The sequence below is a fragment of the Genypterus blacodes genome, unplaced genomic scaffold (genome assembly GCF_046128005.1).
Source record: "Genypterus blacodes isolate CSIRO-AG114 ecotype Tasmania unplaced genomic scaffold, CSIRO-AGI_Gbla_v1 ptg000011l_1, whole genome shotgun sequence".
NCBI lineage: Eukaryota > Metazoa > Chordata > Actinopteri > Ophidiiformes > Ophidiidae > Genypterus > Genypterus blacodes.
In genome coordinates this window covers 1,459,503-1,486,435 of record NW_027466825.1, presented here as the reverse complement: position 1 = coordinate 1,486,435, position 26,933 = coordinate 1,459,503, and the positions used below count along the sequence as shown (strand labels likewise).

General features: G+C 45.3%; 1 long non-coding RNA gene across 1 annotated transcript in view; it reads right to left on the bottom strand.

Annotated features, from left to right (window-relative positions):
- Positions 1-26,933, bottom strand: part of LOC143007887 (uncharacterized) — a 70,406-nt gene that overhangs the window by 10,859 nt on the left and 32,614 nt on the right. The window contains exon 2 of the long non-coding RNA XR_012964531.1: positions 20,260-20,331. This is a non-coding gene — a long non-coding RNA (uncharacterized LOC143007887). The remainder of the gene's footprint in view (positions 1-20,259; positions 20,332-26,933) is intronic.

The following is a 26,933-nucleotide window of genomic DNA, read 5'->3' as shown; positions in this document are numbered from 1 at the left end:
CTGAAAGTCACTGGGACGCTGTCAGTCAGCAGAAGAACAAACACTAAGAACCCTCTGCACATACTGCTCACATATTCATTGATCTACTGAGCTGATTCTGGACTCACATGTTACTGCTGTTGGGTGATCGTTAATTTAACATCTGATTACACAGTTTTTATGAATGTGGCAGCTGTTGGATGGTTATGTTAAAGTTTAAGACTGGGGCTTGAACTCTCACACACACACACACACACACTGTGTCGTCTCGTTCCTGTCTGGAGCAACAGTTGCGTCCTGACCTCAGAGTAACCTGCCCTTTCCTTTGCCGCGCTGTCGTGACCTGTGATTAGACACGACACAAAATGACTCGACCTCTGCCGGGAAAGCCAGGTCAAGTCGGGTCGAGTTTATTTGTAGAACCAAATGTCAAAGGGCTTGAAAGGCCGAGGCTGTGAAGGTTCTCGACCCGGCTGAGCACTTTCAAACAAGGAGGAAAACCTTCACATGGTGGACTGGTGAAGGATTTTAGTGCTACCTGCCCAAAAACCCCCTGAAGCCAGTCAGCACGCCAAGAATGCCAGATAAGACGGAACAGGACTGGAAATGATCCAACGCTACCTTGTGCTTTTTCGACAAGCCCGTTTTACAAGATATGGCCTCGAAAAAAGTTCTGTCATCCACCAAAAGAAGAAGATTCCTTAGCCAGCTTTGCGTTGCAGGGTGAAACTGTGACAGGTTCCAGATGATCGGTGCTCACTGTCACCGACTCACAGTGCCAATGTGACTGATGATGAGAGGCCAAACCAGGGCACCTACAAACGTGATAGAATCAGGCTGCTTCCAGGGTTAACTATTCATGTGTCTACTGTTTGAGCAAATTCATGTTAGAATAAATGTTTATTTATGCTTAACTACAATTTTTCCTCTTTCTTTGGTTTTAAATTCTTATTTTTATTTTTCCCTTAGAACTATAAATTGTAAAAGCACCTTGAAGCTTTAAAAACATCTTTGATCTTTAACAATTTTTTTATTTGTTTGGATTGGAAAAAAAGTGCATTCTTTGTTTGAATTTTTAAAAAGGTTTTCTTCTTCCTTTTGACTTTTTTTTATTTGATCTTTAAACCTCTATACAACTTCAAAGTGATCCAACTAAAATCATTTATTTTATTCCTTGGTTTGCAATGCACATGAATGTTATGTATATATATATATATATATATATATATATATATATATATATATATATATATATATATAATATCTATATAGTGCAACAAAATGCTAAAAGACTTTCCATTGTATACCACTGCAAAACAAGCTGAGACAAGATATCACCCCCTGCATAATTTACAGCAAAAGTCAATACTAATGTGATTTATAGTTCAACTCAGAAACAAACAACTGACTAAACTAACATCTAATAGCTGGAAACATAGCCGGTGTCAGAGACGACATCGATACGAGGCTGAACAAGACCAAAACAAGAGCGGGGGAAACGCGGGGAGAAACAAATGGAGGAAGGATGAACACCGACGAGCAGCATGGGAAATAGATGGAGTCTGACCGCGGCAGGTGGAGAGAAATGAGGAGGGAGAGAGGGGTGAAGAATGAGGAGAAAGGTGGACAGAGCGAAGGAGAGGGGAGGGGGAGCAGCAGCAGAGACAGAAAGGAGAGGAAAAGTAAGAGGAAAGTTTGTCCATTAAAGAGAGGAAAGCGAGAACGTGTGCAGTATAAGAAATTCATACTGTATATCATTCTGTCCACTGATGAAGAGAGAGAGGAAGACAAAGAGAGAGGGAAAGACAGAGAGATGTATGGAGAACTCTTTAGCCTGAAGTACATCCTTCTAGTGAAGAGGGGCTGAAAGATTTCAAAGATCTAGAATGCTGCATTGGACCAAACAAGACAATTAAGGACCCAAACAAGGAACAAGACATGAGAAGAAGAGACCCTGGAGAAAAGAAATGACCTGAATTCTAAACACTTTAAAATAAATAAAGTCCAAAGGAGGCCAGAGTCTAGCTACATCTGAAAATAAATAATATATAATGATAAACAATCACACATTAATTGATTAGTGACTAAGGGGCCAAGTCCAGTCTGACCTCTTGTCCTCATCAAATCTCATCAAATTGTCTTAACAACGCTAAGATTAAATGTTTCTGTCCAATAACAATGTGAAAGTCTTAATCCTATGTCTCTACTACAATACCAATCAATTGCACAAATACAGTTCTTGTGTAATTCCACCCCTGATTATTGGGTGTTGAAGTTACGAGTTCATGACCGATCAATTCTGACTGTCCATATTAATAAGATCTGCTTTCTGAAATCCCTTTAGAATAATTACAATAAAGCCCATAGAGGGAAGTTATAGTTGTTTAAGGTTATGGGGACTTATTGTTTGAGATGCTGTGGTTTTGTTGTTTGTTTTTTAATTTCAGAGCTATTCAATCAGCACTTTCTTGGCGGCGTAATTACGCCCGTGTTCCTGGGGAGACAGCGGGGTCGCTCGCTCGACCTTTTAGTTGTTGGACGGTCTCTGTGGTCAGATCGGGCGCTTATTAAATGTTGAGGCGCAATGCGAGCGGGAAAACGCTGAGTGCGGCTTATTTTCTGCTGTTTGCAGGATTCGTTTCCTGGCTCGTTCCAAACACGCGGCTACAGGGATCTCATTTAGGAAGGGCCGGCACTTCCTCCTGGTTAGAACTTGATTCAACTTTCATTTTTAACTTTCATTTTCACCCCCCCAACTCACAAAGCCCCGGATTGTTAGCCGTCTTAACTAAGGATATGTTAATAACAGTTGGACATGGGTTAAAAAGAGCCAGGTCATCTGTTTCAGCAGCTTCTGTGTACACCTTTACATGCATTTTGTAAAAGCTCATTAAGTGCCAACTCTCAATTTTCTCTGCAAAACTACAAACCAAAACATGTACACATCATAGGAACAACTTGGCAATATTGACTCCTATTCCCCTCTTCCCCTTCATCTACTTTTGTTCTGTGAATGAATGAATGAATGAATGAATGGAGACCAAAGCTTTCACGAGTGCTGCGACTTCCTGATGATGTTGAAACTGTAAACCTTGTTTTTCATTTTCTCTCTCCAGCTGCACTACACAACATCGCAATCCAATACAAGCGCCGCACAGATGAATGCGGTGCACCTAAACACACCGCAGGACCACAGTTAACTCTGCACACATGGAGAGCCAGGTTCATTTCACCGAGTGACATTTCCAAAGTCTCCTTTCCAGAGAGGCCATTTCCGCAGCGATAAGTAGACAACTATAACCCAACACGTGGGCCCGGCCTTCCTACGCTATAATGAATTTAAGTCCCTTTCTGGCCAACTGTGCTGTCTCATTGTTTGATAGTAGTGTTATCCACACTCACTTACCCTTTCTCTTAGGCACTGCTGGGCCTCAGGGACTTCACCCGGTCTGTGTGTTTACCGATCCCCATAACCTAGTGGGACTCTTGGGGCTTCTCCTTGAAATTACATTCTGTAAGGTCCCCAAGATTATTTAGTTTGCCTGGTGGTAATAATTGCAGGGCAGCAGAAATCATCTACCCATTGTATATATATATAGCTGCTGAATGGCAAAATGCTCTACCAAACAGATTGAAGCAGTTACAGGATGTTGTCTGTGGAAGCTTTTACCAGCTCAGTAACAAGAATACAATGGGTATTTATTATTTATGTGGACTCAGTTTTGATTGTAATGTTTCTCACTTCAAAAATCAGCTCGACTCATGAAACCTCATCGATTCATGCAAACCATGTAACCAATTCCCTTGTTACTGCGACAACCATGTACTCACCAGGTCAGGTGATGGAGAGGCCACAATCATGGTTAGGACCCATAATGACAGCTGATACAAAATCTAACTATTGTCATAGCGCCACCATCAGGACGGTTGATGTTATATTTTTTGCACAAGTAGCGAGTCCACACGTTCACCCAGTTTGATTACAGTCAATCATTAATTCATGAGATACAGCACTGTTTGAAGAATGAGCCAGTCAACTTTGGCAGCCAAACATAGTAAAATGTTATGGCATATAAAAAGACTGAGATAAAAATGTTGACGCAGACATTCGACATGCAAACAAATGTAACAACTGACTCAAAGTTGTCAGATGATAAAATTACCATTTTTTTTAAGAGCCTCCTTCCATTCCCTATAACCCTGCTTATCCTGTCGCAGGGGACTGGAGCCTCGTCAGAGGTCATTGGGCGAGAGACAGGGTGCATGCTGGTCTACAACAGTGCTAACACACAGAGAGACAGACGACTCAATCACACTTCCATTCATTTCTTTGGAGGTGGGCGCAAACCCACGCAGGGCTGGTTACTGACAGATGTAAATCAGCGGATGACAGGAAAGTAATATCTAAAACACCACAGTGGGGTTTCCAAAATGGTTAGCTGTAATGTATGTAGGATTTGTAACAAATGAGCTAAAACTTGCAAAGGAAAACTGCATTATCTGGTCTGAATGTGATAAATGTACTTTTTTTTTAAACAGAACTGTAGAAGGCTGAGCGGCCAACTTAATCTCTGGACTCACCACATTTCTTCACACCAAATGCCAAATGTCAGTCTATAGGGCGACTGACTGACTGTGGGAGCCAAAGGTGAGGAGAGAATGTCAGAAGAGGAGGAGGAGGAGGGCCATTATTACACTCATTCTGCATTTTTTGGTGGGAAGCGGCTGTGGAAATTGAAATTGCGCGACCTGGCAGCGACCGATAGGAGCCCTTTCAGTGAGATAAATACACCCAAAACAAATAGATAACTCTGGTTATTTTTAAATTAAAACAATCAATCAAAGGCAGAGGAAGGAGGCAGTGTGTGCTGAAACTAGCCATTAAAGACAGCGGTGAAGTTGTTATTTCTACACCTGGGAAAATGTGAGGGCATAGCTCAGGCTTGTAAGCAAGGCAGTGTCTGAATATGAATGCGGGGAGACATACTGGAGAGTGGCCATTATCTGCTGCCGGCACCGGAATACAGTACACACCGAGCGGCAGTTGTGCGGGAAGCTCCTTTAATCTTGACATAAATGTCGCCACTCAGTGTGACATGACGTGCTGAAGACACATCATGAATTATGCGCGATAGCTTGTTGGGGGCTGTTATTTTTTATTTTTATCCTTTTCTCGCTTGTCACATTTACTCGGCAGTGTATAGATGCAGGTAGCCTCTTCCCCAACAAACTACACGACGCTACAGCTCGGATTTGGATGTAAAAATAAAGTTTATCCGATTTAAACTTTCCTCCGTGGGAAATGACTAATACCAACAGACTGAGGGGTGGTGGGATCAATTCTGCCAGATAGAGCCGCATCTACTTTGCTATAATGGAGTCCCATGTGTGACCTTATCACCCTGTCACACATTCGCCATAACAAGGCGGTTGATGTTATTGTAAACAACTGATATTGTTAGTCCCCTCAGCCTCCTGTCCTCTCCATTCAACACGGGCCTAATTAAGGCTGGATTTAGATGGTGGCATTTGAGTTTGTGTGGGCTGAACGATGCTTCCTGGAAAATGACCGCATCAACGTGATGATTCCTCTCTCTCTCTCTCTCCCCCCACATTCTCGTTTCCCAACGCGTCCATGATTCAGCCAGTGATCCATGCAGATGCGAGGCCCCCCATGCTGTGGCCTGTCTAATTGTTATCATATTTTGTCATCTGTGGCCTGTTATTTTTGCCAGCATTTAGAGACGCGTATAAACACCCGGTGACGTTTATTGAATGTCAAAGGCCATTGGGTGGCTGATTGATTTTGACCCTTTTTCAGTGATGTCAGAATGTGATTTGTTGCCACATCATGGCAATCTTAAAAAGCCATTTTCCCTGCCATCGGAAATACTAACTATCACTCTGAAGGGAAAGCGAGACTTGGATAACTCAAATATTAAGATTAATGGGCATTTTAGGGAGCCAGCCAGAAACCGAGGATATTTTTTGGGGATACATTTACGATACAAAACGGACCGTCACAGGTGATCAATAATAGATTTTTGGGCTAAAAACATTGGCAAAGAGCAACACATTTTCATACTGAAGGCTGTGCGATGGAGCCTGTAATAATGGCGAGCTGGTGATAGAAATAGTCTTATGTATTCATATTAAGATATGTGACACTTTGATATCATCCTCCACCTTTGAGGCCAACTTGATGGAGCTCTATGTCAATAACCCTGAGCAAACCTTAATGAATATCAAAATATACAATGTATCAACACATTCAACATCAACCCCCACTTCAATTCCCAAAGGTACTGTTATATTGATAGAATTAAATTCAATTATTTTGAAAATCTATGAATCTACTGATGGTTGCCACTATTAATCAAGGTTTCAATATTTGTATATTATGTATATATGCTCGAGTAAGAGAGAGGAGAAGGAGATACGAAAACTACAAAGACTCAATCCCATTAAGATCGCTTAGCGCTGCCTTTGCATTTGTAGAATGATTGATCATGTGTGATTTTAACCAATTGAATGGATAATCAATTACTGGTGACAACCCAGACTAAAATAGTGCTAGCATCAAAACTGTCTGTATTGCATAGTTGAGTTCCCACCATAGGAGGAGCTACAAGTGTTGAGAATGAAGAATAGAAGCAGGGAAGAGAAAGGGGAAGATGAGATAGTCAGACTGGTAGCTGGTCCCAGTTAAGCAGCTGGACCTGGGACTGGGACCAGTAACCACTGTTGGCCTGCATGCTGATCTGTCGAGCCGTTGAAGGACTAATACTGTGTGTGGAGCTGGAGTGATTCCGCCTATAGAGGACAGAGTCACAGCAGTTTTCCTCCCTGTTGATTCGCCCTTTAATGGCTGGACTCAGACTTCCGCCCCGTCTGTTCCTGAGGGATGCGAGTGAATCCTTAAAGCCCTCGACTGATTTCTCCAACAAACCTGGGCAGGAGGATGTGTCTGTGAAAATATTAAGACCAATCAATTTTGCAGCACAGCGCCGACCAAAAGAGACCTCACACCCGGCGAAGCCATTACCTGCTCACCCGCCCGTGTTGTCCATCTCATCACTTGGTCCCGCAAATGCTAATGTGGCTGACTGACATTTTAGAATACAGATTAATGAGCGCAAAAATGCCACAAGAGGAGACAATATGGGACAGAGGTCAAGCATGTAATAACCCAGCTTAAATTCCGTGCTATCCAACAAGGAAGGAAGTGTGTGTGCCCGTGTGTGTGCCCGTGTGTGTGAGGGCACTCAACATGCCTGTTTATTGAAGAGTCGTATTTTAGTTTATTATTAACCATCTGTGTTGTGTTCATTCTCACACACTGCTTCACAATTTAATGTGAGCCGTTATGTGGAATTCTGTGGTTTTATAACTTTAACTTTATGGCCGTTATGTGGCGCATACAGAATATAGAATAGCCTCGACAGCACTATAGGCTCACCAACAGTGATCTTGTGCCACCAAGAGTCTGCACATTTCACTAATTTCACAGATTGGCGTCTCCTTGTTAGTTGAAGTTTAATGAGCTTGTGGCTCTAATGGCTGCCAAACTTCTCCCACTTCTACATGCAGGAACCCATGAAACCTTTGAGGTGCTTGGGAAGAACTAAGATTTCATCCCTGGTCCCCAAAATGTCCTTGTTCCTCCAACAGTTTGCAATTGCAGAAATGATTGCTGATTGGCCTGAAACAACTTATTTCTGTCACATAAGGAATACGTTTAGTTCTGTTAGGCTCCAGATTGAAGAGAAGAGATGAGAATACTCTTTAACATTATTAATGGTTATGATTCTGTAGCCTATTTCCGACTCATCCTGAACAAAGTGAGCGGGCAAATAGATCGAGGCCGAACCGAAACTTTATTTTCAGTGAGCAAGCACCACAGCCGAAAAACAACCAGAGTAAGAACTAATTTCCTTCCATTCCATCAATCCGTTCAGTTATCAGCCACACAACAATAAATAACAAGTGACAATCGGCCCAATATCCATAGGGCCTCAGATGGAAACACACAAACAAATCTGGGTTCTATTTGTTCGCAACACAGACAAACGGCTCCTTTGTGTGGCTTTATGCCACAAAGACGTTTGCCAATAATGACTCATTTGCACTTTGCACTGCATTAATTACACAATAAGTATAAATAATTAAGAGTGTGGCAGTGCTTATACAAAGCATCTTGGCCTCTGTACCAGACAGGTCACTGATTCCAACTTCAATTAAAGCTTGGCGAGTTCCTCATGGAAATCTAAACCTCTTATTTTGAAAGAGTTTCTGTACGCTCCTTTGTTAGTGCGAGTTGGAGGCCGGCGCTGCTCAGATTGTGACGTTCGTCTCCCAACCCTTGCCTGGATCATTATTCCCTCTGACTGACGGTTGGTGTGGCGAGCGTTGCTTTCACGCAGCTGATCGGCAGCTCGGGGAAAACACCAAAAACGTCCCCGCGTCGGCACGATGTGAGAGCCTTCTCTGGGGTAAAAGGGAAGTGGAGGAGCAGCCCAGTTGTGCTCGGGAGTCTGCTCCTTCTTCTAACTGTAATAAGACACAAACTCTTATACTCTGTAGAGCAGGATGAAAATAGAGACGTGCTAGACAGGAACACTTTTAATCTTTTCATCCCTCTCTCTCTCCTATCTATCTCTCTGGCTCTCTCTCTCTCTCTCACTCCTTCTGCCACTGTCACACAGCTGAACAGCGTCTAAGGGTATGGGAGTGTGGGATTTGAAAGCCTATATCTGCTCTGCGAGACAGAACTGGATCCCGCTCTTCTGTGTTTCCGCCGCAGTCATAAATTTTGCATGCGGGCGCGCGGGGAGCGACTGCTTACTGAGGGAGCCTCGGCAGGGAACGGCGGGAGAAGCGGCCGAGGCGGCTATTAAATAGCACCGCAGTTGTTCTCTGCCCACAAGGGGGGGGAAGGCATTTCTGCTGGGGGCGATTGGAGTGCGGCGAGGATAGTGACCACCTGCAATCTGTTCGGCACGGCGGCGCTCGAGGTGCGAGCCGAAGCCTTGTTTGGTATTCAAAGCAGTGGGTGTTGAGGCATTGATCCATGAAGGGACAGGCTATGCAGACACAGTGGCACATGACTATAAATCCAGAGCCAGCGAGCTATTAGGCGGTAATAAGACTGACCGGAGAGGTGCAGATGTGTACTTACAAAAGAGCCTCTGCACAGCTGGGGTGTGTGTTTAAGTCTTAAGGTAGATGGAGCTTTAAACGTGGGTACAAACACCAGTGCAACCTGCAAGCATAAATATGTAACACTGTATTCTAACACACACACACACACACCCGCTCGTTTCTGACCACACACGCACACACACGCACACACACACACACACACACACACACACACACACACACACACACACACACACACACAGACACAGGGGATAAGGGTGTCTCTTGTTTTGATGGTGGAGCCTCTCATTTGTGCTGCACTAGAATTAACAATTTCACTGTGTGTGTGTGTGTGTCTATGTGTTAAAGATTCATGAGAAAAACTGCTTCCTCTGCTACTACATTCCGCCCCCACAATCTCTCTCTGCTACTATCACACACACTGCCCATAATCAAAGCTCCTCTGTCGCACACACACACACACACACAAATAAATTGGCATAGATTACTAAGATCAGGTACGTACACGCACACACACACTCACTCACTCTTGTGCGCGTTCGCCACTTTCCATCTTTCAAAAACAGAATAAAGATGAAGAGGGAAAGGTGAGAGAGGAAGGTGATATTATTCCGTGTGATCCTTCCTGCACATTCCGCCCCCCCACCCCACACACACACACCCCCAAGCCTCCCACAGGATCATGGGAAATAAATGACAACCCTGCCCCTTGCAATAGTTTACACATGATAGAAAGTGGTGTCAACCCTTCGGCTAGTGAGGGGGAGACTTTGGCGGCCCGTGGATTAGTGTGCCAGGCCGGGCGTCTTAGTTTATGAGCGGCTAGGAAAAATGCCCCATTTTTGGGCCACAAATTACCTCCCGGCTCTCCCACTCCCCCCCCTCTTCCCACCCAAGCAGGCCCGGCTGGATTTATCGTCCCCAGCCAGCGCCTGACACTGAGAATTTACTTATGGGGCTCAGCTTCTCTCTTCGGCTCGGCTGAAGGAGGTCTGGGTGTAATTGTGCGGATGAAGAAAGCGACAGATGGACACGCAGGGAAGAAGACGTTTGGATGACTAAAGTGTGGGTGGTAGGCGGGGGTTTGTGTTACGACTGAATAACCGCTGAAGATTCACGCCCTGCAATCAATGTGTTCAAATATCTTCTAACCAGATGTGTCCCCTTAGACGTGTTGGGGCAAACCAGACTGGTCTAAAGTCTGTTTTGATTGTATAGAACATTTTAACGAGCCAATCATCACGCAGCAAATCAAGTTATCACCTCAGATCAATGCAGGGTTTGTCCCTCCCACTTTGAATGCCATTTGCCAGATGCAGGGCCATGGGGAGCCAAATCCTATCCCAGCATGCACTGGGTGAGAGGGAGGGGGCAAACCTGACATTAACATGTGTTCTATTTTACTGTTGAAAACGACTTTATAATGTCAAAATCTCTTTCTCGTTTTAAATCGGTTGCTCCCCTCAATTTCCCGATGATGAATTATGTGATTTTGTAACCGACTTTCAAACTCTTCGTCCAATTTCCAGGCAATTACAGCTTTTTTAGGACAATGGGAGCTTGTGTATGATAAATGCTCAGCTGAGGGCAATTTGCAATGACCTGACTAGCATTCTGTGCAGCAACAGGAGCAATTTAGAGGTGTTTGGAAATGAACAATAGGATTGGTATTGATAAGACTGACGAGTTTCTGACTCACACACACCCACACACACATAAAGACCACAAGGGGATGATCCCACAGGTGGCTATATGCCATCTTCTGCGCTGATAGCAGACAGGCTGTGCTCCATTGCTTTTTGTCACGCACACTGCCCACTCTTTGTCTTCACGGTGAAAGCTATGATCTTCCCCTAAGTCGCACACACCGCACCGCTCCCATGGGCACACTAAAAGGCTTTCTCTCCCCCTCAGACAGGCCTCAACACACACGCGCTATCTTCCTCCGACTATTGTCTTCTTGATCAACAGGTGAGCCCAGGTGTGCCGCCTCACACTGACAGATGAAACGAAAATTACAAGCAAATTTAGAGAAGTAACTCATTTCTTTCTCTGTGTTTGTGCGCAGATTGTACATCGGACTTAGAGCTTTGCACAAAGACTCCAAAAGGAAGAAATTTATTTGACAGACTGAAAGAAGGAAATTGCTTTCAGAGCTGCTGATAGAAGGCGTCGATCACTGGTCAGCTGTCTGAATCTCTCCCAAAGTGAATAAAATGGTAGAAGAGATGAAAAAGAAGAAATAGAACAAGAGAAATGGGGGCTGCGTGGTTTTCAGTGCTACCGCTATGTTTATTAAAACTCTTATTTCACTTCATGAATACACTGAGAGCAGAGGTATCTGTGTCTGTGTGTGTCTGTGTCTGTGTGTGTGTGTGTGTGTGTGTGTGTGTGTCACAGCTGCCTCTACCTCTTTATTTTCAGCCCCTGAAACTCTGCCACTGTCATTCAAATGGCACACAAAAGGCAGACAGTAAAAAGGATAAAGTCTGAGATGGAAATCCATTCTCCACTCACTATGCACAGCCCATAGACGGCGAAGGTGCTTGACATCAGTTCAAGGATTCTCTGCAGACGGCTTGTCAGTCAGTAGTTGCTCTATTTTTCCATCAATTAATCCTCATCTTTCTATTAGGGCTCCAAACAGCTTATTAAGATTAAGATGAAACTTTAATGATCACTGTTGGGAAAATTGGGTCGCAGCAGGAGCAAAAAGTAGCACAATGAAGAGGAAGAGCATAGTGAAGAGAATCAATCAACCGATGCAACATTGAATTCATGATTCAACATCTCAGACGTGACAAGACACCTGAATATGAACTGTTTTGGGTGCGATTGTTGAAATTGTGATTGTTAAACAAAAATGAGAAATTTGTAGAGCTCAGCTCCAGTGTGCAGACTCTAGCATCAGCACCATAACATCATACAAACAACACATGAAAACTATCTGTTACAAGTTACAAAGTGGAAGAAAATGGCCACGGGGCGATGTAAAGGGGCGTTGGTAGACTAATGGTGGATGAACTTTGAGCACCTATGAATTAAATAGATGCACACCTCATCATCTACCCTACCTGTCCATCAGCGAGCCCCCCCGCACGCTGAGCTCTTCAGTGCCTGCTCATCCCTATCGCACGGCTCCATCAGACATCTTACGCCGCTCCAGCTAGGAGCGTGCAGCTATCCGAGTGAGCATAATCAATTCCCCCTTCAATGGAGCACAATGCCACCGTTACAGTTCCTCACACTGCTATCCATCCTACAGCTACAGATGGGCTCCTGCTCTGCCATGAAATGAGCTCAGTGTGTGTGTGTACGTGCATGTACTGCATGTGTGTGACTCTAGGTGCAGGCTGATCTTGATGACAGCAGGTACTGCAGGTCTGTGCTATAAGGCATAACTTTTACTCTGTGTATGTGTGTGTGTGTGTGTGTGAGTGAGAGAGAGTGTTCCTCAGCGCTGGCAGGTGATGGTGATGTGTGATACATTCAGGTGAGCTACGTGCGAGTAACCATGAGATAAACTAGTGTGGAATTACACTCAGGTCTGTCAAACTGAAGGTCACTCCTCTGTCTGCTCACGTCGCTCATGACTTACAGAGCATAACAAAGACCATATTGATGCTTTTGCACGTTTTCTGTCTTTCTTTCTTCCTTGCAGGGAAGTCAAGAGTGAGTTTTCCCTCCCTTCAGTGGAAGCGGTTCGATGCGATTCCCTGCTGCCTCTTCCAGAGGCTTTAGATTCCCTGAGCTGTATAATCCATAGGTGAATTTGCTTTGTTAAGTTTCAATGTTAAGGTCTTACACTCGAGTAGATTGTTACAGGGAAATAATATCAAACAGAGCAACATAGCATAGAAATGATGCAAGCACTATCAATAACATCTAAACCTAAACATTACTCACATAGGACACAAAGGAGACATGGAATGTAGGTTAGATTACCTTAAATAAAGGTTAAGTAGCATTAGAGAAGAAGACACACACTTCTATTCTCAGCATATGTGCACAGAAATGATTACCGTACCTGAGACTCACACAGTCACACACAGCGACACTATTGAATCACACAAAACAGCAGAATGTCGACAACTTGTGTTTTCCACTGTAATCCGTGGACATCAGAGGTCACACACAGCAAAGGAGCGACGGGCTGTGATTGGACTATGGGTTTCCCAAACGTGTGAACCGAAGGCTAATCGGGTTAGAGCTGCACAGCGGCAAGAGCGAGCCAGATACAAACACAAACAAAAAGTGTCTGAACACGAAACACGATATGCTTTTTGTTTATAAAAAGCCTACAGACTGCCATTTGTCTTCCCCGTCTCTTGCTTTAACACACACACACACACACACACACACACAACCACATACCACGCTCGGATCCACATCTACACTGGCGCGGTCCTGCTCGTTAACTTGCGCAGGAGTCACCACTCCGTCGACACTTTGTGCAGTGCTGCATTAGTAAACTCCTCTGTGCCAGAAAGCGATACATGTAATTGTGGCGAGCAGTTTGACACGGCGACGTTTACTCTGAAATGGCTGCTGTCAGACAGCAGGGAAACAAGCCGTGGTGTAAATAAGCACCATGGAAAATTAGCCTAACCCCCCCCCCCCCCCCTTTGGGATTCTGAGGAGACAGAAAGGAGTCTGGCAAGGGAAAGGAGAGAGGGAAGTGTGTAAGCTTGTGGGGATGCAGATGAAGAATGTAGGAGAGGACGCTTTATCGGCTGGAGAGTTGAAAAGGCCCACAGCCAGAGATGAAAGTGTTGCAACGCTAAGGTGGCTTCTGTTGTCATACAGACAGAATATCCGACATGATGCAACATAAATCATCACACAAGCTCACGTTCCTTCCTCATCACTTCCTTTCCTCCCCTCTTGTGCCCTCAGACTGCAGGCTGCTGGCGACTTTACTGACAAACGGGAGGAAGAAAAACCAGCAGGCAACAGCGTTCCCTGCCACACACACGCGCCCACGCACGCACGCAACCCCCCCCCCCCCACATCTCTGGAATCGACTCTGCCTCGATTAGGAAAGCAAATTCAGTGGAAGCCTTAAACTCACAATTTATCTATTTTCATTTCTAGCCGGGGAGAGATACGGTTCCTCCTCAGCTGAGACAGCATTAATATAGAAACTTGCTTCCTGCATCTCCTCAGTCTCTGCCTGCTGCCTCTGCCTGTGTGTGTGTGTGTGTGGCTGAATCTATCTGTGTGTGTGTGTGTGTGTGAGAGAGCTTATCTTTCCTCAGCCCCGACTATCTGCCTTGTACAATGTTTCAGTGTGGCAGTGGATGTACAGTAGCTGCTCCCTTTGCTACATCTGCAAACTCCCATCTCTGCTCTCTTTACTTCACAGCCTGTTTGCTTACATCTCCTCACCGTCCATGTTTGTGTCCATTCTACACGTTTTAACACCACGACAAGCAAAAAGACATTTCTTGAGGTTGACCAGGTTACGTATAGCTGTGATTGTAAAGGAATTACACAAACTAGCCAACAAATAGAACCAGAGTGGACCAGTTAAACTCAAAAATGAATATATAGATCAAATATTTGATTGTGTTGTGTTCCATTTATGCAGAAATATTCACCCTGTTGCTAAAACCCACAGCTTTAATTGGATGAACATTGTAATTAACACATATTTTGGCATGGTGACTTGCAAAGGCAAGTGCTCTTGCTCACAGTTGGTGTGTATTTTCGCCGGATTAAGAAAGACCTCAGTAGCTATAGGGGGCACTATTTGGGATAATGTCTCCATGTTTCTCTGCGGGACTGTCTGCGTATCCAGCTGTGGAAGGAAATCAAACAGTAGGACGCTTGTGGGCATTATAAGCCAGGTTCAGGATCTGTACATCCAAATGAGGAGTGTGTGATAGACGATACGTGCAGGATCCTCTATCAGGTAGCTGAACACCTACGGGCGTGTACCTGTCTAAAAGAAAACAGGTCAGCTCCGTGTCATTCTTCATCTCTGTTCCTAGTCGCTGCTCATCACACACATTGGCTCTGGGTTTTGGAAGGAGCCGTCTCTGCTTGGCGTTTGTCCTGGTGTGTTTCAGCGCGGCGTGGACACTCTTTCCTCTGCAGGCGTTACAGTCTCGTACGCTCCCTGCCAATAGACGGATGCCCAGAAATGTCTCGAACGTTTAGAAAATGAGAAATAGGTTACAGCGGGAGGCAGCAGTCTCTGCAGACACCGGCGCCGACACACACTCTTCTAATGGGCCATAAGTAATGATTGAGTGGGAGAATTTGGGGGATCTTTACGCTATTTCATGGAGCAAAATCCTCCTCGGTGGCTGCCACAGATATGCTGCGAAAATGGAGGCGAAGAGGGGAAAGGTGAAAATTGGGGAAAGAGTGGAGAAATTGAGTTCAATCGAGTAAAAGCAAAAAAAGTAAGAGCTTGTCGGTGGAACAGAGAGCTCTCAGCCAGGCGGCGTCTTCCCGCTCTCCCTATTCTGCAGCGGGACTGCAGCTTCTCAGTCAATTTTTGATTGACACCTCTCACAACAACTCCCCGAAAAACAATACAAACACACACTCGCAGCAGGTGACATATCCACTGCATTATGCACAATTAAGTTCCATTCTCAAAGCTGCCGTTTCATCTTTCAGCTCGGGCCATTTCCTCATTTTAAAGCCTAGCAGCGATCTCAATAACGCAAATAAATGCCTCAGTAGCTCTACAGTTGGCTTCCATTTTATAAACCTTCTGTCCCCCTCTTCATATTACAGTAGCTTCAATAATGCAGCGCTCCTCCTAGGCTGAGACAACTGCTTGCCATTCTTGGCAAAAACGCACAAATTCAATGTGCAAAATTGTGTTTATTCAGCATCATTTCGGAGCGTCGCCTCGTTCACAGACTGACTGGAATTCAGCGTTTCCACAGGTGGTGATAAGGCACGAAGAAGGAGTCATTCTCAGTTTGAGACTGGTAACTGCCTTTAATTTCTTCCTTCCTCATGTGCTAAAGGTAAGTATTAAAGATAAGTGGCTTAGCCTGATTAGCGTTTAATAACTAAGAGGTGTCATAATTAAATTTCTATCAATCACAGCTCTCCGCCTCTAACAAATGTCGGAATCGTCGGAATCATTATGCAAATTAATAAGTAATATTCCCAGAATGAATTGGGCTATTAACTGGTGGTACATGCTCTATCTGGTTCAGCTCTGTAGCACTGGCATGTGTGTGTGTGACTTCATACAACCCTGACAGGCAGCGTTACGCCGAGGGCTCGCTGCACCGCCGGGGGCTCGCCGCGCCGCTGAGCTGTGAATGCCAAACGCGGTAAAAGAAAAAACAGCAGGGAAAATAAACAACAAAGTCGCATTTTCATTACAAGAAAGTAAAAAAATATGAACTCAAGCGAGAAAAGCACCTACAGCCACCGTGGCCACAAAGAAAGTTACACTACTTACAGCAACACAGAAACTTCTGAGGCTGTGACGCTTTGGGAGAATGAAGGAAAGAGGAGCAGAGAGAAAACAGGGCAGACAAATATCAATATGAGATATGAGCGACGGCGCTCCTTTAAAACGCTGGTGGTGGGAGACACTCAATATTCATCGATTACAGGCGAGGCTTGGATGGGAGAGAGAGGTGATGCGCGGCGAGGAGCCTCCTCATCCACGTCCCCTTCTTTTTCTAACCTCGCAATTTACTTCTTTTGTCTAGGCGGCAATTTATTTCGGAGATAAAACAGCCTGTGGTTAATGCAGAACCTGGCAGCGCCTCTGCTCTTCATTTGGCTTTGATTCGTCGTCATCTATGTGCACTAGGGGGTGGGGGGGGGGAGGTGTGACCCCGATTACTTTGACTCTCTCAGCTCGTTCTTGTGCAAGACAAACAGACCAGAGCGACGGCAGACCATTGTGTGGTGCTGCTTTGTTTACCCTCAATAGAAAGTGTTTCAGCTAAAGGTGCAATCTGAGCTCCAAATGCTGAATAACAACAACTGTAGCCTCAGCATCCTACCTGACCACATAGTCTACTTAAGAATATTAAGAAATCCAGATGCCTCTAAGAATTAAATACCCAATCATGCAGAAATATGTGGCTCAAATTTACAATGTCAAAAAATATGAAGACCTGGGACTTCAGCTTAAAGAGGCAATACAGCAAAGAAAAGTTACACTGCACAAATACAGACACAGAACAGTGCACACACGTCTAAAGTTTGGTTGTACTTGATGTTGTGAGTGGAAATAATTCGAGAAGAATAAATATGAAGAACCGAGTGAGCCTGCTGCCCAAAAGTCTCTTTCTGTTCTGCGTTGCATTGTGGGACAAGAACTTCATGACCAAACTCAAACACAGACCTGATACAGTGCACAACACATAAGAGCACGATAGTGTACTACAGTTTCACAAAATGGACCTCAGCATTTAGTGAGAGAAAAAATACAAATATCTGAGTCCATATTTGGCACTGACTGGCTATTTAAATTAAAGGTCGGATCAAAGCAAGTATGAGACATTTTTCTAGCTTTCAGATCAGTTGAACGATTACATAAATTCTACATATAAAACTTTGTCCATATGTGAACGCGGCTTCTCTTTCCAAAGTCCCTGAAAATGTAACATTTGGGAGAAAAGAATTGTTTTATCTGCAAACGGCTGTATTTAATGAGCTTATGTCGCCTGTAAAATCTGATTAGATAAGTGGAGTGAGATTGAAAGTAGCACTTTATTATCTGTAGCAGAAAGACGACGCTCACGTACCTCAAACTTAACTACAACTACTTATTTGCTTTCTGCGTGACTGTCAGCAACTTTCTTGTTCTCTTGCAGCAGCAGGTGGGTTGAAGCGGGGAAAAAAAAAAGTTTCCGCTTGGTCTCGGCGTCTCTCAGGTGTGTTTAGCTCACTGTATGCATTGCCGCGTTCGTCTCCGCCGCCATCTCCGAGGGTCTCTCAAGTCCGCGCGTGGAAAAAAACTCAAAGCAGCTGCATTCAAACCACTTCCAGATCTAAAAGGTGCGCGGCAGACAGTCGGCTCTGAGGAGAGATGGAGAGACGGGTGGTGGGGAGGGGCGGTCTGTGCCCAGCAGGTAGCTTCAGCTAGAGAGACAGAATTCAGCTTTGGCTTCCTTTGATTATCGCTGGATGTTAGCGCTCGCTCTGTGGCTGCCAGCAAAGCTCCTCCGCTGCTTCTCCCCCCCCCCCCTCGCAATCTGCTCCATGACAGACACCCACACGACAAGAATGAGAGGTGTGTGTAGCGCACGTGTGCACAGGTGTGTACCGCACAAAGGAATATGCATATACACAATGGGCTAATACACACGCCGTGCTTAGCTGTGACAGTCGTCTTCTCCCTCTCTTATCGGCGCTGCATTTCAAAGCAAAGAGAATCTCAGCTTTCACTTGAAAGTGGGGGAACTTTCACACCTTCCACCTGCTTCTCTCCTCTTATCGCTCACTCACTCAGCATTATCTCTCCTGATTGCGCTCGTGCCATCTGCTAGATTAATTGATCAAAAAGGCTCAGAATGTTCCTCGACGCTGACTTGATTGAATCCAGGACAGCCGGAGCCTTCATATTACTCACCCCGCTTTCTGCACTCCTCTGCCACTTTCACAGACTTTTCATTGTCACTCTCTCTTTTATACCCCTCTCCGTTTTTAACACCTACACGCGTCGTAATATCCTAGATAGTATATCACAGGGGAGGAAAGCCGACATTTATGTGCTGAGGGGGAAAAGGCCTCCATCTGATTCATTCTGAGTTCCTCCGCAAACATAAAAACTCTGAAGCTGAATGCACGGTAAGGAAAGTTTGAAAGTTTTTTTTTCTGGGCCACATCACGCGCAGCTTGTTCTCGGCTACGGAGCATGGAGTTTAGACACTGGGCGCCCCTCCGGTCCATCAAAATGTCAGTGAAAGACCCTCAAGCAGGAAAGAGCTGGAACACGCAGACACCCATGCGGCTGGATATTGGTATGCGCATTTGAGCATACAGCGCTTCTTGTTTACGGGATGTCGTTGACAATTTGCTGGCGTGTGTGTGTGTGTGGGGGGGTCAGACTTGGTTAGTCTGGTGTTTGTCTGCGAGCTAACCCCGCTGTGTGCAGCCATGTAGAAGTTCTCTGCTATCAAACGGCAGCTCACAGCGAACGAGCCCCCGACAACCAGCAGCAGGCTGGGCTGAGTGAGTGGCAGAATGAACTCGATGCGGGGAGTCGAACACACACAGATCTGTATACATTACAAGCTTAGGATGTTTAGCTCTTATTCACATTGAGACTCGGAGCAGGTTGAATCTAATCTTGGTCTAGCAGTTAAGGAGCTTTTCTTCATCGACAGCTTGGTTTATCTGGTCTAACATGGGTGCAAATGGTGAAATTGCTATTTAAAAGCTGAGGTTTGCTTTTGATTAATAGTTTGGAAGTAGCGAGATAAAACTTAAGGGAACGACTTTTGAAAATGAGGGCTAAACCTTTATCACCTGTGATTTTATGTGCAAAAGCTTTTATTGTTATTTAGCGTTATGCAGAAGTGGCTACAAGCCTGGGTACGCTTATTATAAAAACAAAGAAATTTTCCCTGAAATAAGATGAAACTGACTCTTTTATTCCGTATCTAATAGAACTGATACTTTGCTTTTCGAAAATGGCCTGGACAAAATTATTGGCATTATGGGCAAATCATACAAATTGAAAATAAATGTAGTGATGTTGCAAGCAGATGATTCTCAGTATCAGTGGTGTCTTATCATCTCATAATCAGTCATTCAGCCTATTCCAATGGACAAAAGTTCTCGCTGTGCTGTTTGGTATCATTGTGTGTGTGCGGGATCCTCAACCCTAATATTTTCTAACACACACTTGAGGTGAAGTTCTTTTGTGATGCCCCGGCAACAATACTTCCTCTTATTACAGCAATCATTGCAATCAAGCTCTGTCTGCAGCTCTGAATGAGACTTCTGCTTCTACTATCTTGTAGTTTGCTCCACTCTCAGGGTCATCATGCTGTCAGAGGAGTCATGATCTGTGACTGAGGCAGAGCTTTGTGACACTGGGCTTGTTGTTATTTTTTTAAACATTTTACCAACACTTTTAGCCAAGTTTTGTAATATCTAAAGAGTGAGTGACAGCCTCACCTGTGGAGCTCAGGACATGGAAAATGGGCGCCGTCTGGAGATGCTTTGTTTGTTTTCAGACCCTGCATCGGCCTGAGTGATAAAAACAAATCAATCAATTAGCCAATCAGTCCGTAAGACCACATAAATGCAGGAATAAGTACTACTTTTGAGAAATCTTTGACAATAAATAAACCTGAGAATGAATCAGAGAATGAGAAATGCCGGTTTACTGTGGAAGTAAAAATTATTATCATTTTGCATTAGCGTGGCTGTGGCCTTGATTTCAAACGGAGGTAATTGGATTGGTCGTGAAAACGTCCTTAAGAGCTACTGTACCCACTAGAATCACAGGGGACGGCCACTCACAGGGGGAGAACGCTCCAGCAGCTACGGTTAAGTGCTCCGTCTCACTGCGCCGCAATTAGTGTTTGGTAAGAAAAGTGCTTTGTTTGGTTGAGAGCCCGACAACAAATATGAATCAGAAACCTTCTCCTCCTAAACCTTGAAATGTTTTATAATCTCTATTCTGAGCAGGGCAAACTCTGTTTAAGAGGAAAGGCAGCCAAAAATGAGGAGAAATTGACGGAACCTCACTTCAACTGAGTCAGCGCCCGACCTCTGTCACATTATACCACTCGTTATTAGAATGAATCGTAACACCGCTCAGCCAGCCTCTCTTTCATTTCATTCCTTTTCAGCGGAGCAGAGTGATGATTTGTTGATGATATCTTGTCTCTTTGCTTCACCAAAATTCATGGAAAACTTGCTCCCGGCCCATGCGCCAGACTTTGTGGGAAGAAAATATGAAAATTTACATTTATTGTGTCATTTCCTTTCAAGTCCTGTCAATAAGAGTGCCATCTCCCTGACACAACAAAAGAGAAACACCGGGCGTATCAAAGAGAGCGGCGATGGATGTAGCCAGAGCGTCAATTTGCGAGTGACATTCCAACGTGTTATCTTCAAAACTCATTTGTCGACCTGACTGTAATGGCGTTCTTTATCGAGACGCTTTGACGTTGCAGGCGACGAGCGGCACAGAGGGAAAACACAGACTTATCTCAGCAAACGTGTCGGCCGTGCTAGACTGTGATCGGGAGAAACGAAGAAGATCACAGCCAGCGAGGAGAAATAGACGGGAAATAAGCCTGAAGGTTTGCTGCAGCTACCGATATTGATATGTTCTGTATGTAGCGGGAGGAAACACACACACACACACACGCACACACACAGGTACGGTGCACAAACAGAGAATAAGGCCGTGCAAAAAGAAAGCAAGAGGCTAACTCTCATAGATCAATAAGAAGTGTGTGTTTGTGTATGTCTGTGAAAAGGGAAGATACAGACACTCACAGGGGAGAGGGAGAGGGAGAGAGAGAGAGAGAGAGAGAGAGAGAGAGAGAGAGAGAGAAATGCAATCAGTGTGTGTGTGTGTATGAGGTTTCTCCAGAGTGAGGATTTGGGTCATTTGAAGGAATATGGCTGAATCAGCAACACTGCCGCCACCGCTGAACTTAATCTACTGAAGAGTCCTGGAGGCAGAGAGAGAGAGAGAGAGCAGAGAGGCAGCGAGGAAGAGGAGAGGAAGAAGCAAGCCAAGGGGAGAGAATGTCGGACGGATGGAAAGGAGGGAATGTAAGAGGGAGAGAGGGAGAGAGAGAGAGAAAGGGAGAAAACAAAAGATACGCCGCGAGGGAAGAGAAATGGGGAGAGACAGAGGAGGCGAAAAAGCAGGGGGGCAGATTTATCAGAGGAGACGGCAGAAGACGGAGAGAGAGAGAAAGAGAGAGAAAGAGAGAGAGAGAGAGAGAGGAGGAAAAAAGACAGGATGAGATGACAGAGAAACAGAGAAGGAGAGAGAGAGCGAAGGAGAGGGAGAGAGAGAGAGGAGAGGGGGAGAGAGAGTGAGGGGGAGGAGATATGGGAGATGGACCAAAGCTCGCCCACTGTCTGCACAGGCTTGCTTGGATCGTTCTCATCAGATAAAAGGAGAAAAAAGGGTTTGGTGGGTGCAGCACCCAGCACCCCACCCCCCGCTGCTGGGCTGGGCTGCTGCTTACCCTTTATATTCCTCTCTTCACTGACATTAAACTCATTTCGTCTCTCCGTCTTTGATTTCACACACGCACGTGAACACTAATTATTCTGATTTTGAGTGCAGCAGAAGGGGGTGGGGCGCCAAACACACACACACACACACACACACACACACACACACACACACACACACACACACACAGAGCATTCCAACTGCATTTCCAACAACTGGACTGTAAATGGTGTGTGTGTGTGTGTACCCGGATCTGAAAATTGGACTCAGTGATGTCTCGGCACATGATTTCCATCAAAAACATCACTCTGACAAGCAACAGGCTTCAACCTTTCATCCATCAGAGAGCAGTGACGCAGAAAGCTAGACCACGATTTACTGGACATCAGGTGTACGGTACACACTCCAGGTAGAGATCAACAATGTAATAGCATTAACTTAACGCCAAAACAACGCGATTCAAGTTTTCCTTCCCGTCACAAGCTATCACTTTTGATCTATTAATAGAACCGAACCACACAGATTCAGCAGCAGCGACCCTGAACCTCCAGTAAACAAGGCACATAGAGTGTTTACATTGTAAATCCTGGTTCTGGTCCTGATTCCTTACCGGGTTACAAGAAGAAGCATTATAGCTAACAAATAGGTAAGTGGGACTAAAGCGAGTACGGGTGGATCTCTCTTAACATCTAATTTGGTCCATACACAAAACTGCACGTAATGAAACATCTGAGGTTCTGAATGATGTGATTTACAGGTCTGATGCTCTCCTATGTTCAGTGTTATAATGTAAACAAAATAGAGTTGATTTCTTCATTGGATCTGTATTCTGCTTGGGGGGGGAAGAAAAACAATAATAAGCCAGAAAAACATTGCGTTGCCATATTTCTCAATGAACTCTGACATGACGACGGCACGTACCAGGGCCAGACGCAATCATATCTGTTCAGCTGGAAAAAAAACAACAACTTCACAAACAAGTATTCTATTCAGCTTTCACTAAATTGGATGGAGATTTGTCATCTAGAAACCAGCTCCTGAACACCAATCTCCCTCTGTGTCTCACCCCCCCCCCCCCCCCCCCCCCCCCACACACACACACACACACACACACACACACCCACACACACACACCCTCTCTCTCTCTCTCTCATGATGTTCTACACGTATACCACTAGATGGCAGACTTGCTATGCACTAGCGGCGCTCCCCTCGGCTGAGCCTAATGGCATGTGGCGGGCCCGGCGCCTGTGAGTAATGCCGCAGGAAAATGCATTCCATAACCTCTTGTTCTTATCGGAGGGAAGAGGAGGAAGAGGAGAGGGACACAAACACAACACAACAAGAAAGGAGAGGGAGACGAGGGAGAGGAGGAAGGAAGCGAGTGACACCGGCGAGCGGCGTGGCCATGCGTGTGCGGTCCAATCTGCTGACAGGGAGGGTGGGGAGGGGTTACTGGGAGACACAGAGGCAGCAAATGGGCCACTGATGTAGTGGGTGGATTTGGCAAACACACACACACACACACACACTGGGCAAACACACAATGGGAATTCACTGGTCGAAGCTTGTAAACGTAATGGATGAGAGAGTTTATGTATCGACACACATTGAATTATACATTTGCAGGTTTAACAGGATGAAACGCTTCCTAATCCCCAAAGTCGACCTCTGAGAATACCTCCAATGTGCTTGTGTACAATGATGTCATCCAGTCATTACTCTAATTATTGTTTCCCGTTAGATGTGAATCTTCCTCTGTGAATTTTCCGCAAACTTTCAGTTTATTTTCGCGAAAAAGTATGAAAAATAAAAAGGGAAAAATCGCATCACAAATACGAGAGACGCAACTTCAAAAAGTATGAATAAGTGCAAAAGTACATACAGTGGAATCTGCAGTAATTAAGATTGCTGAATTCTTCCCCATCTTGTTTGGTGGGAGGAAGCCAAACAGGAAGAAAGCCGATCAATCAGCAGATCCAGAAAGTCTTGCAAACGGCAGGTTTGTGTGGCTGCAAAGTGCAAGACGAGATGATGCATGCGTGGGATCTGTGCGATGCCCAACGCCGCTCCGTAGCGAAGAACCTGGGGAGGCTTATTGATCATCCTCATCAAAAACACTGCAGAGTCTGGTGACCTCTGAAGCCACACGTAGGTGATTGTAAGTAAGAGAAGCACTGCTGCGTTTCATTTTCATCTTCATAGCATCTACTATTGGATTTGAGAAAATCAATTGTACAATAAAAAACAGGTACTTCTCCTCTCCCTTTCAGCCACAGTTAAAATCCAAACGCATAGCCACTCACCCAGGACACCCACCCACACACACACACACACACACACACACACACACAAACACACACACACGCGCACACACACAGGAGCAAGCAAAGGAGGGGGACTCGTTCATCTTTGCCACACCTAATCACGTACAACCCTCAAATCTCCAATACCTTCACCTCACATCCTTGTCGTTCCCGCTCTTTTGGAGCCGTCGCAAAAAGCAAAACACGTGTATGCTGAAAAATCGAGCGCGGATCACGGGTGTGACGGGTTCGGCTGGTGGTCGTGTGACTCATGTGCCAGCCTCCGACACGATCGTTAAATCCTCTCGAGAAGCTTTCGGAAAGGCAGCGGAGGGAGAGGAGGAGTGCTTTGTGCCGGAATTCACTTCTGGCTCCTCTACCCGGCGCTGGGTGAGTGGTGGTGCGGGCGGGGTTCGGTGTTAAAGTGCCTGTGACCTTTGGAGGAGAGGGCGGGGGTGTGGCGGGGCTTTTTTTTTCTTTCTCATCAAATTGGGCACACGACGAGGAGAGGCACAGCGAGGGCCCATTTACTGTGAGGCTGAGAGCCGCGGTGACCACGCCGCCTCTGCTGCAAGGGTCAAATCCATCAACCAGCCATTGCCACTGTGCACGGATGGATTAGGTGGATTAGGTGGTGGCTTTCCGGGCTATTTTGGCAGGGAGCTATGGTGTCAGTAGGTGGTTGCTATGGTCGCTCGCTGTTGTTGGACTGCAGCAAAAATCTAAAATGATTCTGATTATGACACGCTTGGATTTCAGAGGGATTCAAACTGGGCGAGGGCCACATTTACTGAGTCTAAATATACAAAGAGCGGCGCCAACTACGAGCCGCTGACACTCATGCACACAGTGAATTTACAGGATTCATTGTCTCACACGGCATGAACACTTAGCTATTTTAAAATGTTTCTCGCTGCATGTCTCCTCTCATTTCCCTCTTGAGCCCCGACACCCTGAGACCCACTTGCTGCATGTTAGAAGACATCAGATAAAAAACTGACCTATGGAAAAGTAATAAACACTCACCCATCATGCATTCATTTGCTCTCGCCTCTTTTGTATCTTTCTTTTTTTGTTGCACGCACGCGCGCACACACACACACACACACACACACACACACACACACACACACACACACACACACACACACACACACACACACACACACACACACACACACACACACACACACACACACACACACACACACACACACCCCCGCTTTGCTCGCTCTGTCTTGTTACTTTGCACCCGTGGGAGTGAGTAACTGCCTGAGCCAGATGTGGCATTCTACTGTTTCTGTCCTCACATCTGTGGAGGAGATAAATGCATATTCACCATGACAGCCTTCCCGGGCTCCGTTACATGATTGCTACCAAAACAGGAACACACACACACACACACACATACAGTTACATATTTTTTCACATACACCTACGGACAGCCCATGTGGCTGGTAGCGTGGCTGTGTTTGTAAATTTGTTTGTGCAGCCATGTTTATCTTCACCCTCCCTGTCATTCTGCGACATGAATGCGATGATTTGTGGAGGACGGCAGCGCTTCCCTGTTTTGTTTGTCAGATTCAACCAAACACAAAGCATCCATAGATCAAAAGCGCCTCAAATGAGGAATATGAGGACATGAGGAGGAGATGGAGGGAGCGCGACGAAAGGTGTGTGACAGAGAAGACGGAGAAAACAACAAACAGAGGCGTTTAGGTGTTCCTCATGCTGATGCGGCGTGAAAAAAAAGAGGAGATGCAACGGTGGAGAGAGATAAGGGAGGAGAGCTGAAGGGAAAGAAGAGGAAGACAAAAAAGAGGACAGACAGCTCTGCAGAGGTAAGGAGGACTGCTAATAATCTTGGCAGACTTATTGCAGCATTGTGTCCGACTTAACCACCCCTCTGTTTGGCCGGCCATCAGCCAACGTGTCCGGCATAGCAACACCTGCCCAGTGTCAAAGTGCCGCCTCCACTCCGCCCCCGCCGCACTCACTGCATCCACATCGCCTCGGCTTACTTAAGCTATATTCAAATTCAGTTTATCAGGCCAGCCAGATGTAAAACAAGCGAGCGAGCAGGGAGGAAGGATGATGATGATGATGATGATGATGATTTACACCAAAAGATAATTAGTCAAATTTTTCACATATTTATAATTCAAAAATTCAAAGCTCAATTTAAAATTCTAAACTGACAAAGCAGGGGCTCCGTAACGTGCAATACCTTTATTAAATCCAATTCACAACCTCTTCGTAATTTAGCTGGAGTGAGAAAATACAAAAAAGCTTTTTTTTTTTCATGTTTTTTATTTTTATATCTCAAACTCTAATAG